The 13,647-nt window shown below is 45.8% G+C and overlaps 1 protein-coding gene across 1 annotated transcript in view; it reads left to right on the top strand.

The window, feature by feature from the left end:
* Positions 1 to 13,647, top strand: part of TXNRD3 (thioredoxin reductase 3) — a 214,421-nt gene that overhangs the window by 84,289 nt on the left and 116,485 nt on the right. The window contains exon 3 of the mRNA XM_021294675.2: positions 2,388 to 2,566. The gene's annotated coding sequence lies outside the window, so the exon portion shown is untranslated. The remainder of the gene's footprint in view (positions 1 to 2,387; positions 2,567 to 13,647) is intronic.

Genomic DNA, 13,647 nt, shown 5'->3' with positions numbered 1-13,647 from the left:
CCAACCTGGCATCTCAGTGCTCTTTTGGGGTTTCCAGGCTGTTCCATTCACACAGCTAGAAATAATCCTGGTGTTCAGCAGGGCATGCTGGGGTGTCTGTCGAGCAGTCACAGGTTCATTTATTTAGTCTATAAATTAGGAAAAAAAAAATACTGGCCTCAAATGTAAGCAAGACAGATGCTGAGGAGACAGTTTCAAGCCAAAAACCATTTGGAGGGACTTGCACACGCTGTATCTGTGTATTAACCGTGGGGTCAGCAGCGTGGGGTCCTGGAGCCCTCCCGATAGCTGACATGAGATGAAAAGCTCGTCAACAAATGGGCCTTAATTTCACCTGCACTCAGGCACCCGGGGGGCTGGTTCTGCACGGCCAGGTGTGGCCTTTCGCCCCAAGCTTTGCCAACTTGCACATGGCTGAGCGAATCTGCTAAAACGATCAGCTGGGAAATGGCTAATATCATTAAATACCGTTTAAGCTGTCATTTTTTTCTGTGTAGAATCAACACGCCTGGTGATGAATGGGTCAGCTCACGCCTCGGGGAGCGTTGCAGGTGTGTTGCTGCCTTGGAAAAACATCAGGGTCTTGGTTTGCCCTGGCTCGTATTTAAGACTACAGCTCAGTTTGTGTAAAGGCGAGATTGGGCCCTGAGGAATGGTGCCTGTCATAAGGCACATGAGAAAGAATAAAAGAAGAAGCCTGATGTCAGATTCTTGATTTTTGCTGAAGTTTCAGCACAGCACAAATTCCCCAAACCCCAGGAAGGAGCACTGAAATTTTCTTTAGCAGACTAATGATGTTTGAGGCTATTTTTCTTGTTGCAGACAACTGCACACCAATAGCAACAAGAAAAAAGAGCCTAATGAACCTGCAGAAACGTATGGCCCTAATGAAGATGAAAGCCTCTCTTCCAGCTACCTTGCCTAGAAACACACACACAAAAAGCAGGAAATTAGAAAAGAAAAGGCAGGATGGCAGCTGCTTGGACAGATTTCAGAGGCACAACTGGATCTGGAAAAAGGAAGAAAAGAAGGAAAGAAAAGTATCTTTTTCCCTGGGGTTCTTCTACAGGACCATTCTTCATCGCTGCTGAGTCTGCATTCAATGGTGCAGCTGCTTGGAGGAGGAAGGCTTCTGGGTGGAGGGGAATACTGAGATATATATTTTTAATGGCCTCATAAGTCCCTGGAGAGAGAAATGAAGAGCTGTTAAGCTTCCTGAGCTGAAAAGTTCTTCCGTTTCCAAGAGTCTTGAGTGTTGCGTTGCCTCTGGTGATTGTCAGCTCCCTGCAACCTCCACTCCATTTGTTATTTTATTTGTGTGAGAACAAACGGTTTATCACCTGATAAGATTTATGCTGAGCAGGATTGTACGGAAAACACTGATACTTGTACTATAAGGCTTGTTGGGTTTTACTGAGATCTGTTCCAGGATAGCAGGACATTAATATACCAGCTTTCTCCTCTGGAAGCTTCAAGGCTCCATTTGTTTTTACTGGTGAAATAAGTTTGTCCTTTTATCTCCAGCCCCTCATGATCTCATGGGGTGGCAGTTTCAGACCTGGGGCTCTTGGACAGAGTTTTGGGGTGGGCACGGCTGGACTGGCAGGTTTGGGGTGGGTTGAACTGGCACATTTGGGGTGGGTTGAATTGGCCCATTTGGGATGGGTTGAATTGGCACGTTTGGGGTGGGTTGAATTGGCACATTTGGGATGGGTTGAATTGGTACATTTGGGATGGGTTGAATTGGCACATTTGGGGTGAGTTGAACTGGCACATTTGGGGTGGGTTAAATTGGCACATTTGGAGTGGGTTGAATTGGCACATTTGGGATGGGTTGAATTGGCCCATTTGGGGTGAGTTGGATTGGCGCATTTGGGATGGGTTGATGGAGCCATGTGGGAAACCTGCCCGAGCCCTTCCCCGTGTCCTCACCAGCGCCACAAACCAGGGCTGACACTCCTAAGAACCAAGACTTTTCACGATAGAGCAAAACACAGACTCAAAAGACCCATAAAAATCAGTCTCCTAATGGATATGGTTTTCTAATGAAGGGGAATAAAAATTATCATCAGCAGACTAAGGTTCTGCTTTCAGCTCTTCCATTAAAAATCCCTGGGTCACCCTGAATTTAAGAGCTACATTTGAGATGTTATGTATGGGGGTATTTTGGACTAGGAAGAGCTCTTACAAAGAATGATTGTTTCTACCCTGACTATTCCTCGCGTTGCAGTGGTGCCTTGAGATTTCATTTTTGCACAAGGAGTACGTGTGCCAAGTACTGTCCAGACACAAAGCAGCCTATGACCGCACAGTATCCTAACGGATACATTAGGAAAGAGCAGAAATGTCTGACTTGCTAATAACAATGAAAACACTTTTTTTTCCAGGGCCTCTATCTGGAAAATACACAAATGGGAGGAAGAAATGAACAGGACAAAGCTCCAGCGCTTAAAGATGTTTCAAAGGCACAATTGGAGCTGCAGAAGGGAAAAAAATCCCTGCCTCACTGGGGCTGCTACTACAGGGTCATTCTTCATGGCTGCTGCTGCTGATTCTGCATTAAAAGGTATAGCTGATTAAAGATTTGGTTTTGGGGAGGGTTAAGGGTGAGGGAATACATAGATATATATTTTTAATGGGCTTGTAAGTTATTAGAAGGAGAAATGAAGGGCTGTTTAACTTGTACAGATGGAAAGTTCTCAGGACCTTGAATGCTGCAGGTGTTTCAGCAGTCGCCTTTCATTTGTACAATCTTTACTCCTGTTGTGATTGTTGTTTGTACACTGACCAACAAGCGCCGTCCCTTGTTAAGGTTTGTGACAGATGTTTATACCCAACGCAGACTAAAATCTCAGGCAGTGTCCTGCGCCTTCCAACAGATTTTAAATATGTATATATATATAAATACTCTGGTCAGGTACAGGTCACTGTGGCATGGGACTGAAGGCACGTAACCACTTCCTACCACACCAGCAGACTCTTACACCTCTGGTTTGATGATACAAACCAATTCAGATTTAGAGCTTCCAGTACAGGACCAGGTACACTGTGGCTGCATGATGCAAAGCATCGATTTGTGGATGCTTGCTCTGATAGTTCCGTTTTTGTTCAAAAACCACTGATGGGCTAACTTTGCATCTGCTGGCTTTCCTCAGGGCCTGCTGTGACATCTTATCCTGCAGACACCCTAAAACCTGAGGAATCTTTACATTGCCTTCTCCAGCTGGTTATGGAGGAATACAGCCCGGTTTCCAGGCCAGATTCGGTTCAGCTCAGTTCCTGAGACTGAGCTGGTGTGAATGGTCTTGACCAAGGGCATAAAGCATTGGCTTGTGAACTTACCTGTGCCTGGAATACATCACATCGGTGTGCTCACTGCAACATGAGCCTGCACAGCTACTTACCTTGATCTATGCGTCACATATTGTTGCTCACTCAAGACATAAAGCGGGAAATAAAATACATCTTGTAGCTGTATATTTCTTTTCTCTTGGAACAGGTGAAATATTTCCATCTAGAAAGGTTCACGTGCTGAGAAGCCAGGGCTGCAGGAATCTTTTTTCATTTAAAAAAAAAAGGTTGACACAAATTTCTTCTTCCCACCTCTCCAGCTCAAGTGGTTTGCCGTGATTTAAAATAAACGAAGATTGGTACACAGCAACCTCTTGCCCTCTTCCCCGAGAGCCAGCTTTTGAGCCATGGAGCATGGATAGAAGAATCATTAGAGTGTGATAAATAAACCTACCACGGGGATAACACAAGTCCTGAGCTACATGTATCAGGTAGATGGAAAGAGAAAGAGGTCACACTGAGGAGGTGGAAGGGCAGGGTAGCACGCAGCTGATGTTTAAAAAAGAATGAGTTAAAAAACAAAACAAAACAACATGGAGTGAAAATAATCCTCAGAGAGGTGGCGAAGGGGAGAGAAAGAAGCAAAGACATTTTATTTGAGGCAAAATTATGAGGCTAATTTCAGCAAGCAAGGGTGGGATGACTGTGCTTGTAGGGACAGCAGGTGAGATGTGGGTGTGCAGCTGCATCTTCAAAGGTCAGGGACCATTGCAGTGAGATGCTGCTCAATGCACAGACAGACACAGCACGGCATGCTGTTTGTAAGACTGCCATTGAACTCATAGTCTGGCTTGGTAATGGCCCGATGTATTAGCTCAGAGGCCAGTGAAACCAGGATTTACATTTCTGTTGTAAAAGCCTTTTAAATAGAGTGTCACGGCAGTACCAAATCTGGAAAAGCTCCTCAGTCCTGGGGGAAAGGTGGGTGGTCCCACCGGTTGCTTCAGGCCTGTCCCAGCTATTCATGCATCCTTGCTCGTGGTACCCGGGACACGGGTTTCGCAGGTCTGTTGTAGTCTGTTGAACACTGATGTGAAATCTAGAGAGCATCTCCTTCTCCCCAGCCTGGGCCAGCGTTGCAGCAGCAGCACGAAGATGCTGAAGGGAGTGGAGCATCTCCCGTGTGAGGAAAGGCTGAGGGAGCTGGGGCTCTGGAGCTGGACAAGAGGAGACTGGGGGATGACCGCATTAATGTTTACAGATATCTAAAGGGTGAGTGTCAAGAGGATGGAGCCAGGCTCTTCTGGGTGACAACCCAGGACAAGGGGTAATGGGTTGAAACTGGAACACAAGAGGTTCCACTTAAATTTGAGGAGAAACTTGTTCCCAGTGAGGGTGTCAGAGCCTGGCCCAGGCTGCCCAGGGAGGTTGTGGAGTCTCTTTCTCTGCAGACATTCCAACCCGCCTGGACACCTTCCTGTGTAACCTCATCTGGGTGTTCCTGCTCCATGGGGGGATTGCACTGAATGAGCTTTCCAGGTCCCTTCCAATCCCTCACATTCTGTGGTTCTGTGAGGCTTCGTGTGCCTTTACTCTGGCAAGAAAGCAGGTACCAAAGCTGCTAGAAAACTTCAGTGTTTGCACTATCCATAAAATTGCAAAGGTAGCATGAAAAAACTCACCCAAACCATTTTCAGAGAGAATCTTAGCAGAATGGCTTCCTGATGGCTGGCCAACTTTGGTAAATTCCTGCTTTAGTCTTCTTTTTGATAATTAAGATTATAAATATATTTGACTGTAAACCAGAACTTTTTGGCTATTGTTTTCTTTTTAAATTGAATCTTTCTTGATGTTTTGGGGAACAATAGGGACAGGAACACCTTGTTTTCATTCTTTTTCCTCTTTTCTTTTAGCTTTAGTAATGTACAACAAAGAGAAGGGAGATGAGATAGTATGGCTATTATTAGCAGCTAATGCAGATGCTCGTGAATGCTGGAATAAAGATATGTGGGCTCAGATAGGTTTTTCCCTCATTTACACATTTCTCTTGGTAGAAATTAGAAATTCAGCTTTGCCTTTGACTGGATTTCTCTGTTTTGCATTTAATTTCCAGTGTGTTGGGTTTTTTGTACTGCTCCATGTTTCAGCTGCAGCATCGCTCTGTTTCTACCGACTCTTTACACTGTGTCCCTTGTGTAGGTCAGAGTTATCACTGGGGCACTGCTTAATGATACGGCCTTTCAGTCTGTTGCTCTTGTAGTTGGCCTCACTCCTCTCTTCCAGACGTTGGGAATGAATTTGTGACACCATGGGTCACAGCATCGCTGCATTAGTTGCATAGCAATAAAAAAAGCAACAATCAGCCTCATCAATGAGAGGATAAAGGACGCGTTGAGTTGAAGGGTCTCTCACTATGACTTGATGGTTAGTTGGGTTCAAATGGGTCAATAACTCCCCAGGTCTCTGCTGCACGTGCTCACGGTGCAAGGTCAGGGGATGTGTCAGGACAGAACAGGGCAGAATCCAACCAAAAATGGATTAAACCAATGTCTGAGACTCTACGTGGGCTTTGAAATAGGTCCAGAAGAAGATTGTATAGGTATTCCTTGGGTGGCTTCTTTCTCCCTACCACCAGATAGAAATTCATGGCACATTGTGGATTTCTCTTTATTTGCATCTCTTTGGGGAAAACGGGGAGCTGAGCTTCAGGAAAATAAGTTTTGCTAACCCCAGGCTTCCAGGCAACACCATTTTCACAGCATGTCAAAGGGAGAGCAGCTGGGCTTTAGGGCACTTGTGTGTCTGGAGAAGTACCCAGAGCATTTCAGAAACTAGCACCTGCTCGGAGAACTAGTACATGTTTCACCAATAGAAGAGAGAGGATAAAAAATCCCCGTGGATTTCCCTTTCTGGGTCCCTCTGTAACCTGCCACACTTTAAATGAAGATCTCCCTCTAGCACCGATTGCCGGTTATTCCCTCCAAGACATGACCACCAACCTTTATTGTTTCAAAGCCATGTGCAAAGCGCCGAAGCAAATCTACTGCACAGCTTTGTTAGTGAACAGCTTTTGAGACTTAGAGTATTTTGTTTTGTGGTTGCCGGATCTCTGTGCTTAGAGGTCGTCATCATCTGCCCTAGATAGAACATGATTAATAAAGAACTGTTTTAATGTAATTTTCGCTGCTGACCTTAATTGCACAGGTCAGAAATGAAAGCAGCTCACCATATGCCAGACATTAAGGTCTTGAGCAATTCCCCAGCAAACGTTACACTCCCTGGATTGGATTGGAGCCCGGCCAGGCTGCGCTCATTGAAACTTATAAATTGCCTTTATCTTGCTGGCAATGTAAAATTAAATTGGTATAAGGGATATTGCATTGTTGATGAAGATGTACAAGGCAGAGTTAACTCCAATACAGTGAACTTATCCCGAGATATGAAAAATATCTTAATTGGCTCAGCACCTTCCTTGCATGGCCTTGAAGAAACACAGTGTTCCTGCAAACTGCAGTGCCATTAAAGGAAATAGGCTGTGTTCATTCTCTTTGTGTGTTTGAGTTGCACAGTTTTTCCTATACTGCTCATGAAGCTTAGAGTGTGAAACAGGATGTATAGCAGTTTAGATGACGCTGGAGTGAGCTATGATTGTATCTAAAAAGTCCTTTTCTTGTGATATATTTATGGCTTGTAATCCCTCCCTTGCTGCAATTCTTTCCCAAGCTCTATTTCAATCCTTTGTCCATATAGGGCTCATTTTATCAAGTTTTCTCATCTCCAGCTATAATGACAATTGCATGATGTAAATCTGGGAGCAACAGTGAGTCATTGGCTAGAGATGAACTCCCGTGAACATTAACCCTTCTGGGCTCTCTTAACATTTGGACCCAGACTTCGGAAGCAAATGAAAATGAAAATCCTCCCAGTAATTTTCTCTTCTCATGAATTCAATCAGAGAAATTAAAGACAGCCTGGACCTTTTGGGTCAGTTCGTCCTGCTTTCCTTGTGTCAGAGTCTTTGTGGCCTCTGCAACATCTCTTTGAGAGAAGATGGGGAAGTTATTGTATTACTCACTTGTTACAATCCTTCCAGAGTTATAACTGTATTAATATAATCGTGCCAAACCGGGGCAGGCATTTGCCAGAGACAGAGAGTGAGGAATGCAGTGTTCCTACTCTCAGGGACTTATATTCTCAAAGAGCACAGCTAAATACAGACGACTGAGCAGCAAAGCAGTGGGGCCTGACTGTTCAACCAGGAGAGACCATGTAGCAAACTAGGAAAGCCCACAAAAATCCCAAAGGCCTTTCCTACTCCTGTGACGGAACATGTAGTCCTGGGAGCAGGTTACACATGCACAGGAGATGCCATCGCCAGCAATTACTTGTGTATGTGATGACAAAACCGCTGCATATCCTGCGATGAGATATGAGCCGCAGGATCTTTGGGAGAGAGGGCAGCAGGCTCCTGCCAGCTACACGGGGAAAAGGAAAATGATGTTGGATGAGTGACTGGCCAGAGAGCTCTGAAAATCCACCAGTTGTCTGTCCTTGGCCTTGAGCAACGTGCCATGTGTGTGAGGGTCCTTGATTGCAGCATCGTTAAGGGGTTTATGCCCTCGGTTGTCACACTCAGATACTTGCCCACTGTTCTTGACATGAGACCTACTCTCTTGTTTGGTGTAGGGGTGGCTGAATTTTTCCCCTGTGCCCCTAGAGAAGGCTTCAGTGCTCCGAAACTGATGCTGCCTACAGTTCTGTACCGGCAGTGCGGACAGAGCACCTTGGTTGCTCCTCCACTCACATTTTTAATAGCCAATATGGACCACAGGTGGTTTTGGAGGGTTCCTGCTGGAGCCTTCTTGTGAATTTGGGGCTCTCCTGAAAACTGGTAGTCCTTTAAGTGCCAACTGTAGGGCTGGTGCGGGGTCGGGAGGAGGAGGGGATATCACACAAACCATCCATCTGGACACAGGAGGCCTCAATACCTTTCAGCCCGTAGGTGTGAGGGTGACAAGCTCTAACAAATGCAGCAGATGGGTGTCTGGTAGAGAGTCTTTAGTGGGGCTGGCTGAGCGCCTGACAAACCACGGGGAGAAAATCACAGTACTAAAAGAAGCCCCATGCAGAAACGCGCTGAAACGTTGCCAGCAAAACATCCGACCAGCTCCTGAAAGGGCTTCCCGCACGGCGGAAAGCAAACCTGCTGGTTTCTGCATCCGTTTCCTTCTTTTCTCCCAACCCTGATGCCGCGGAAGGACCTCGGTGAACAGCTCACCCGAGCAGCCGTCTCCCACTGTGGCTCTTCTCATGTTCTCCTGATACCCGAGGGGCAGAACATGCAGCATTCAGGTTGTACATGGGCCGCGTCTGCAAGTTTTTTAAAGAGGAAGAGAGATTTCAGCTGAATGTATCTGTTAACCGGCTTCTTCACCTAATTAGCTGTGGAAAAGTCACCAGATGGACACAGATTTTAATGATGGCTTCATTCAGAGTCTTGGAGGAGTGAGTTGGATATAAGAGATAATTATCTTGACTTTTAGATGTAAAAGGCTTCTATTTTATTCTGCCTTTTTTTCCCTCTAGTTCATTTTTAATGAAAGAGAGGAACAGTGAAATTCAAAACATCAAATGAAAAAGGAAGGTTGACAATCCAACGTTTAATCTCTGTTTAGTGCCAGCCTGGAGTGACATTTCTAAGGATTGGTTTGATGGGAAGTTTGTTTGTTCATAAATTGCCACAAAATGGCATTCTGGGTTTAGCCAGGGCCTTTCCCCCTCCCCATTGTGTGCTGGGAGGAAAGTTAAAGTGGTTTGATTAGATGCTACGGGGGCTGCAGCTGCGTTTTCGTGACACAGAAAGAAATACAGGTAGGAAAAGCCTCTTCCACACCCATTCTCTTTCCAACCCTTCACACGCCTCTGCTCATACACCGTGTTCAGGGTGCCCGTACGTGTCTCAGGGAAAAGCCTCTTCTGACCTCTGATCTGATTGTTTGAGGGAAATCTGTTCGTTTTCCAGCAAGCCCCTCCGATGTCCACCGGTGCTCCCTGAGCATCTGGTAGAGCAATAGTAGCACAAACAAGAGTCAAAACTTAAAGAAATCCCCACATTTCTTTTGAAACCACTTGGACGGCTGAGAATTTGCAGTGTATGGCTATCAAATTGGGCAACTGTTGTCATTCAAGTTGAGTGCAGTCTCTAGGGACAAGTTTTGCTCTCTAATATCATGCTGAAGGGTGTGACAGTAGCACACACCGATGGAAATGCAATATATGGAAAAGAATAGAGAAACAGAAAACAAAAAGCCTGTAGTTTCTGAGAACTTGCATTCGCAGCTGGATGAGTGGATCATGTTATCCGTAATTGAAATAACTGAGACCTCTGAAGTCCATCAAATGAAGAAACCACTTGAGACCAAGATTGTTGGAGTGGTTTTGGCATTCAGTGCCTTGGGCAGCCCACGAGACCAGCCAGGGTCTCCAGCCCCCTCTGTGCAGTTATTGTGCAGGTAAGCAGAAGAAAGTCCACAGAAATAGAAGCTGATGGGGAAATTCAAAAGACGCCACTCGGTGCTCTTTCAGTGCCTCCTTTTCCTATCACAGTTTCAGTAAAAAAGGAAAGGATAGAGGGGAAAAGATTTATTATTGTTGTTACCGTTATTTTACTATCATTTGCCCAAGTTACCAGTAACATTGTGTGGGATAATGGCGCTCTGAAATAATCAGGTCTAAGCTCCTTCCCCAAGCCTTTGCATTAACGTCAGCTGAGAGTCTTCCAGCTTGAGAGGAAATTGTCTGGGACAAATCCTTGTGTCCGTGGAAAAAACAGCACGAGCCCTTAACTCAGTGAGCTGCTCCTGAATCCAAGATCAGTTCTGGGCCAGTTGTCGCTGGATGTATATAGATATAGATATGGATGTATGCATATACGCTTGTGTGCAAAGCTCTTTGCTGGATGCTGGAAGGTACTATCACTGCTTTAAGAGTGTGCAAGAGAGCCGGGATAAGAAAACAACTCCCTCGTAACCAAAAGAGATGTCAGGGTGTAATTAGGGACGCAGAGTAGAAACAGCAAGTCTGGGGCCCTTTTGCTGGGACAGCTTCTCCACCAAGAAGTGTCACATGGAGCTTGGACCCTCACAGGCCGGTAGCCTCGGTGTGCCCCACAACAGAAAGGTTTCTCTTTCTCTAGAGTAGCGTTTCCTGGTGATTGACTGGAGACCTTGTTTAACATGAGATCAGACACCATTTCCAAACCAGCGCATTGTTTTTGGCATCGCGATGTGACTAGCCTTTTCCTTCTAGTTTTCCTAGTGGCTTTATTAAAGTGTGAAGCGGTTTTCCACATTTCAGATAGCAGCATAAGTGTGTATTCATCATTTTGAGCTGCTGGTGTTCAACGGTTGCCTTCACTTTTGGAGCACCCTGGAATTTCAGCTTGCTGGTGTATTTAACTAGCTGATTAAAAGTAGGTAGAAAAGTGTATCACAGAGATCATTCAATATTTGGAGAAAAATGCCCGATGTGGAATATACATGGTTTCAAGCTTTAAAAAAAGGAAACACTCAGAGCTTAGCATGGGGTCTTTTCTGTTAAGCACTGACAGTTGTCTGGATTATTTTTTAGTTAATTAATTCCTTGAGTGATCAGTTACAGCCAGCGGAGCTGGGTGTGCTGAGACCTTCTCCAGCAGTGCTCAGACTCTTGCAGGATCTGCTCCCGTATTAGAAATGCCATGGTCAGGCCAGGGTGACCAAACCATCATGAGGTTCCAGCTGTATCATTAGTGATGTCACTTGGAGCGGGTGATGACCCAAGTACTGTCTGTTTTAGCTATGCTTTAATAATGCTCTTTTCCCCCCACCCTCCATCTCCTATTTATTTACATGGAGTGAGGCCATCAGAGTGACAAGCTGAGTTAACAAGATGGTTCATCATCTCCTCTGTAATTTTAATTCAGCAGATTGCTGCCTCACATCTGCATGTGTGTCGGTGCGTCTCACGCTCCTCCGACACATCCCCTTTCCAGGGCTATCATTTTTCACCTAAGATCATGAACAGGCATTTGGAAAGTGGCCTCGACCAGCGAGGCGAGAAGTCAGATCATTTTTATGAACCAAGGGGTAGAGCGATCCATAAAATATATGTGAAATTAGAACCAGTGCTTCACCGTGAGAAAAGACACCAATTAATGGCTTCCGTGAGTTTGGATTTAATACAGCGGAAGATTTACCAGGCTTTAAAAGCTTAATACCAACACCGTTTATTGGGCGACATCGTTTGTCAGTGGCTAAGGGCTTCCTGATTCCCTTGTCCCTTGCAAATGGCAGCAGTTACAGCTACAGAGGTTGACAGGGGAATGCTGCTCTTTGCTAAAGAATTTCTTAACCTTTTCCATTGGCGGAGCATGAGTGGAGGATGGGATGCATTTTGGTAGGGAATGCAAAGAATTAAAATCAACATAGATAGGAGTCTCTTTGTGCAGCTCTGACTGGCCCTCACTGAGCAGAAGCATCATCAATAGTATGACGAACATCAAGTAATTTGTTTGGCTTTGTCACGTGCTTCCTCTGACATTTCTTCCAGGTTACCTGTTCTTGGTCTCCATAGCTTGAGAGACAACCATCATCCTTAGTGCAGAACTATCACCTCATATGGGATGTGGAAACATAACTGTGGTTCCAAACTATTGGGTTTTCTTGTGTGAACTCTATAAAACCTGATGGGAATGGTGTTGGAAACCACTGTTTCTTGAGACACGCTTTTTAAGGACCTGGTGGCAAGAAGCCTTTAAGTCAAGGTTAGTGGTCCAGTGAGGAGGGTTTGACGTTGAAGGATGAGGATGCTCTCTGGTGGCACTGGCCTGCAGTACCATGTGGTCCTTCCGTTTGACTTCATCTCTTGATGAGCGAATTGCTGCCAGAGAGCTCACTCTGTGCCATGCTTTGCAAGAACAAGGATGCTCTTGTGTGCTAGCAATCTCCACTCTTCTTCACACTGTTCCACAAAGCTCTGCTCAGCCTGAAGCTCCCAATGCCAATCCTACTCAATGGTGGCTGGAGGTGAGAAATGAAATCTGTGATGAAAAAGCAGCAAGGGATGGGGCCAACTTGGCCAGGTCACCAACCCCGCAGGTCAGCTCTTCCTTCCAGCATCTCCAGTTCTGCTCTGACAGTTGTGCCATAGCACAGGTCCTGCCGTAACAGATCTCCTGCGGCTGTGGCACTGCCGTTGTCCAGCCTTTCCAGCCCTCTCCATCTGTCCACCTGTTCTTCCCTTTCCCTGCAGACAGTAGAGAGTTTGGATTAAGAATCGCTGGGTTGGGAGGGTATTCAGCCTGCGAGAAGCGGGTGCTGGATGGGTTGGTGTGTTGTTAATTCCTTTTGGAGGAAGGGCAGGACTGTGGGAAATGGGGTGGCATTGGTGGGCTGTGCACACCACAGTGCTGTGGGAGGACGGAACAGCGCTGGCACATTGCAAGAAGCACTGGTGCTGGTGTGGAGGTAGTTAGCAAGCACTGTTAATAATGCCAGCCACCTGTTTCATTAGCCATGGTTTCAAACAGAAAGGATATAGTATGCAAATCACCATGCAAAGCAGGCTGGCAAAGACCAGCTAGGGGCAAGGAGTTGCCAGAGGCTCTGGTAGCAGCTGAAGCAACAGATGTGTTGCACCAACGAGTGCCAGGAAGGGAACAAATGGCCATGGCTGCACTTTCCCTTGGGCAAAGGAGAACGGTGAAATTGCCATTTGGCAATATTTCGGTCAGGTCTTTATATGGGTAGTTGACCTTGATTTGAAGGCAGATACATGAGGTGCCCTCCAGTCAGCACCTGCTGTATTAGCCAGCACCTCAACACGTCAGCGTGAAACTCGTCGAAGGGACAGGAACGTATGTTGCACTAACCTGTTACTTGCATAAATTGCATCTCATTGCTTTTTATAGCTTACTTATACACTATAAATTTTGTAAGAAAAGAGAGAGAGGGAGCTAAATAAGGTTGAATTAATGCAGAAAGAGAAGTTCCTTTCCTTCTAGCTGTACCAGAAGAGCAGTTGCTTCCCTTTGTCTGGAGGTGTGAGCACTAAGGATGAGCAGTGGATGAATTTCAAAGAAATTCAAAGCCTTGGCTTGATTTGGATATGGCACCCTCAGCTGTATTGGCCAAGAAAACACGCAGAAGCCAGCCTGGCTGAATATTGCGGGCCCCTGGAGCTCAGCTCTTGGTAAATGGGAACCGAGTGTTGAAGGAATTTAGGATGAGACTTGACTGAACCTGTGCCAAGATTTGTCAGAGGCTGAGATTTGAAGGAGGATAGCCTTTTGAGATTTGGAATAGCTAGGCTGTGTTT

The sequence above is a fragment of the Columba livia genome, chromosome 10, assembly GCF_036013475.1.
Source record: "Columba livia isolate bColLiv1 breed racing homer chromosome 10, bColLiv1.pat.W.v2, whole genome shotgun sequence".
NCBI classification, from domain to species: domain Eukaryota; kingdom Metazoa; phylum Chordata; class Aves; order Columbiformes; family Columbidae; genus Columba; species Columba livia.
Note: the sequence above shows the minus strand (reverse complement) of the source record. Positions and strands in the feature narration are given on the sequence as shown.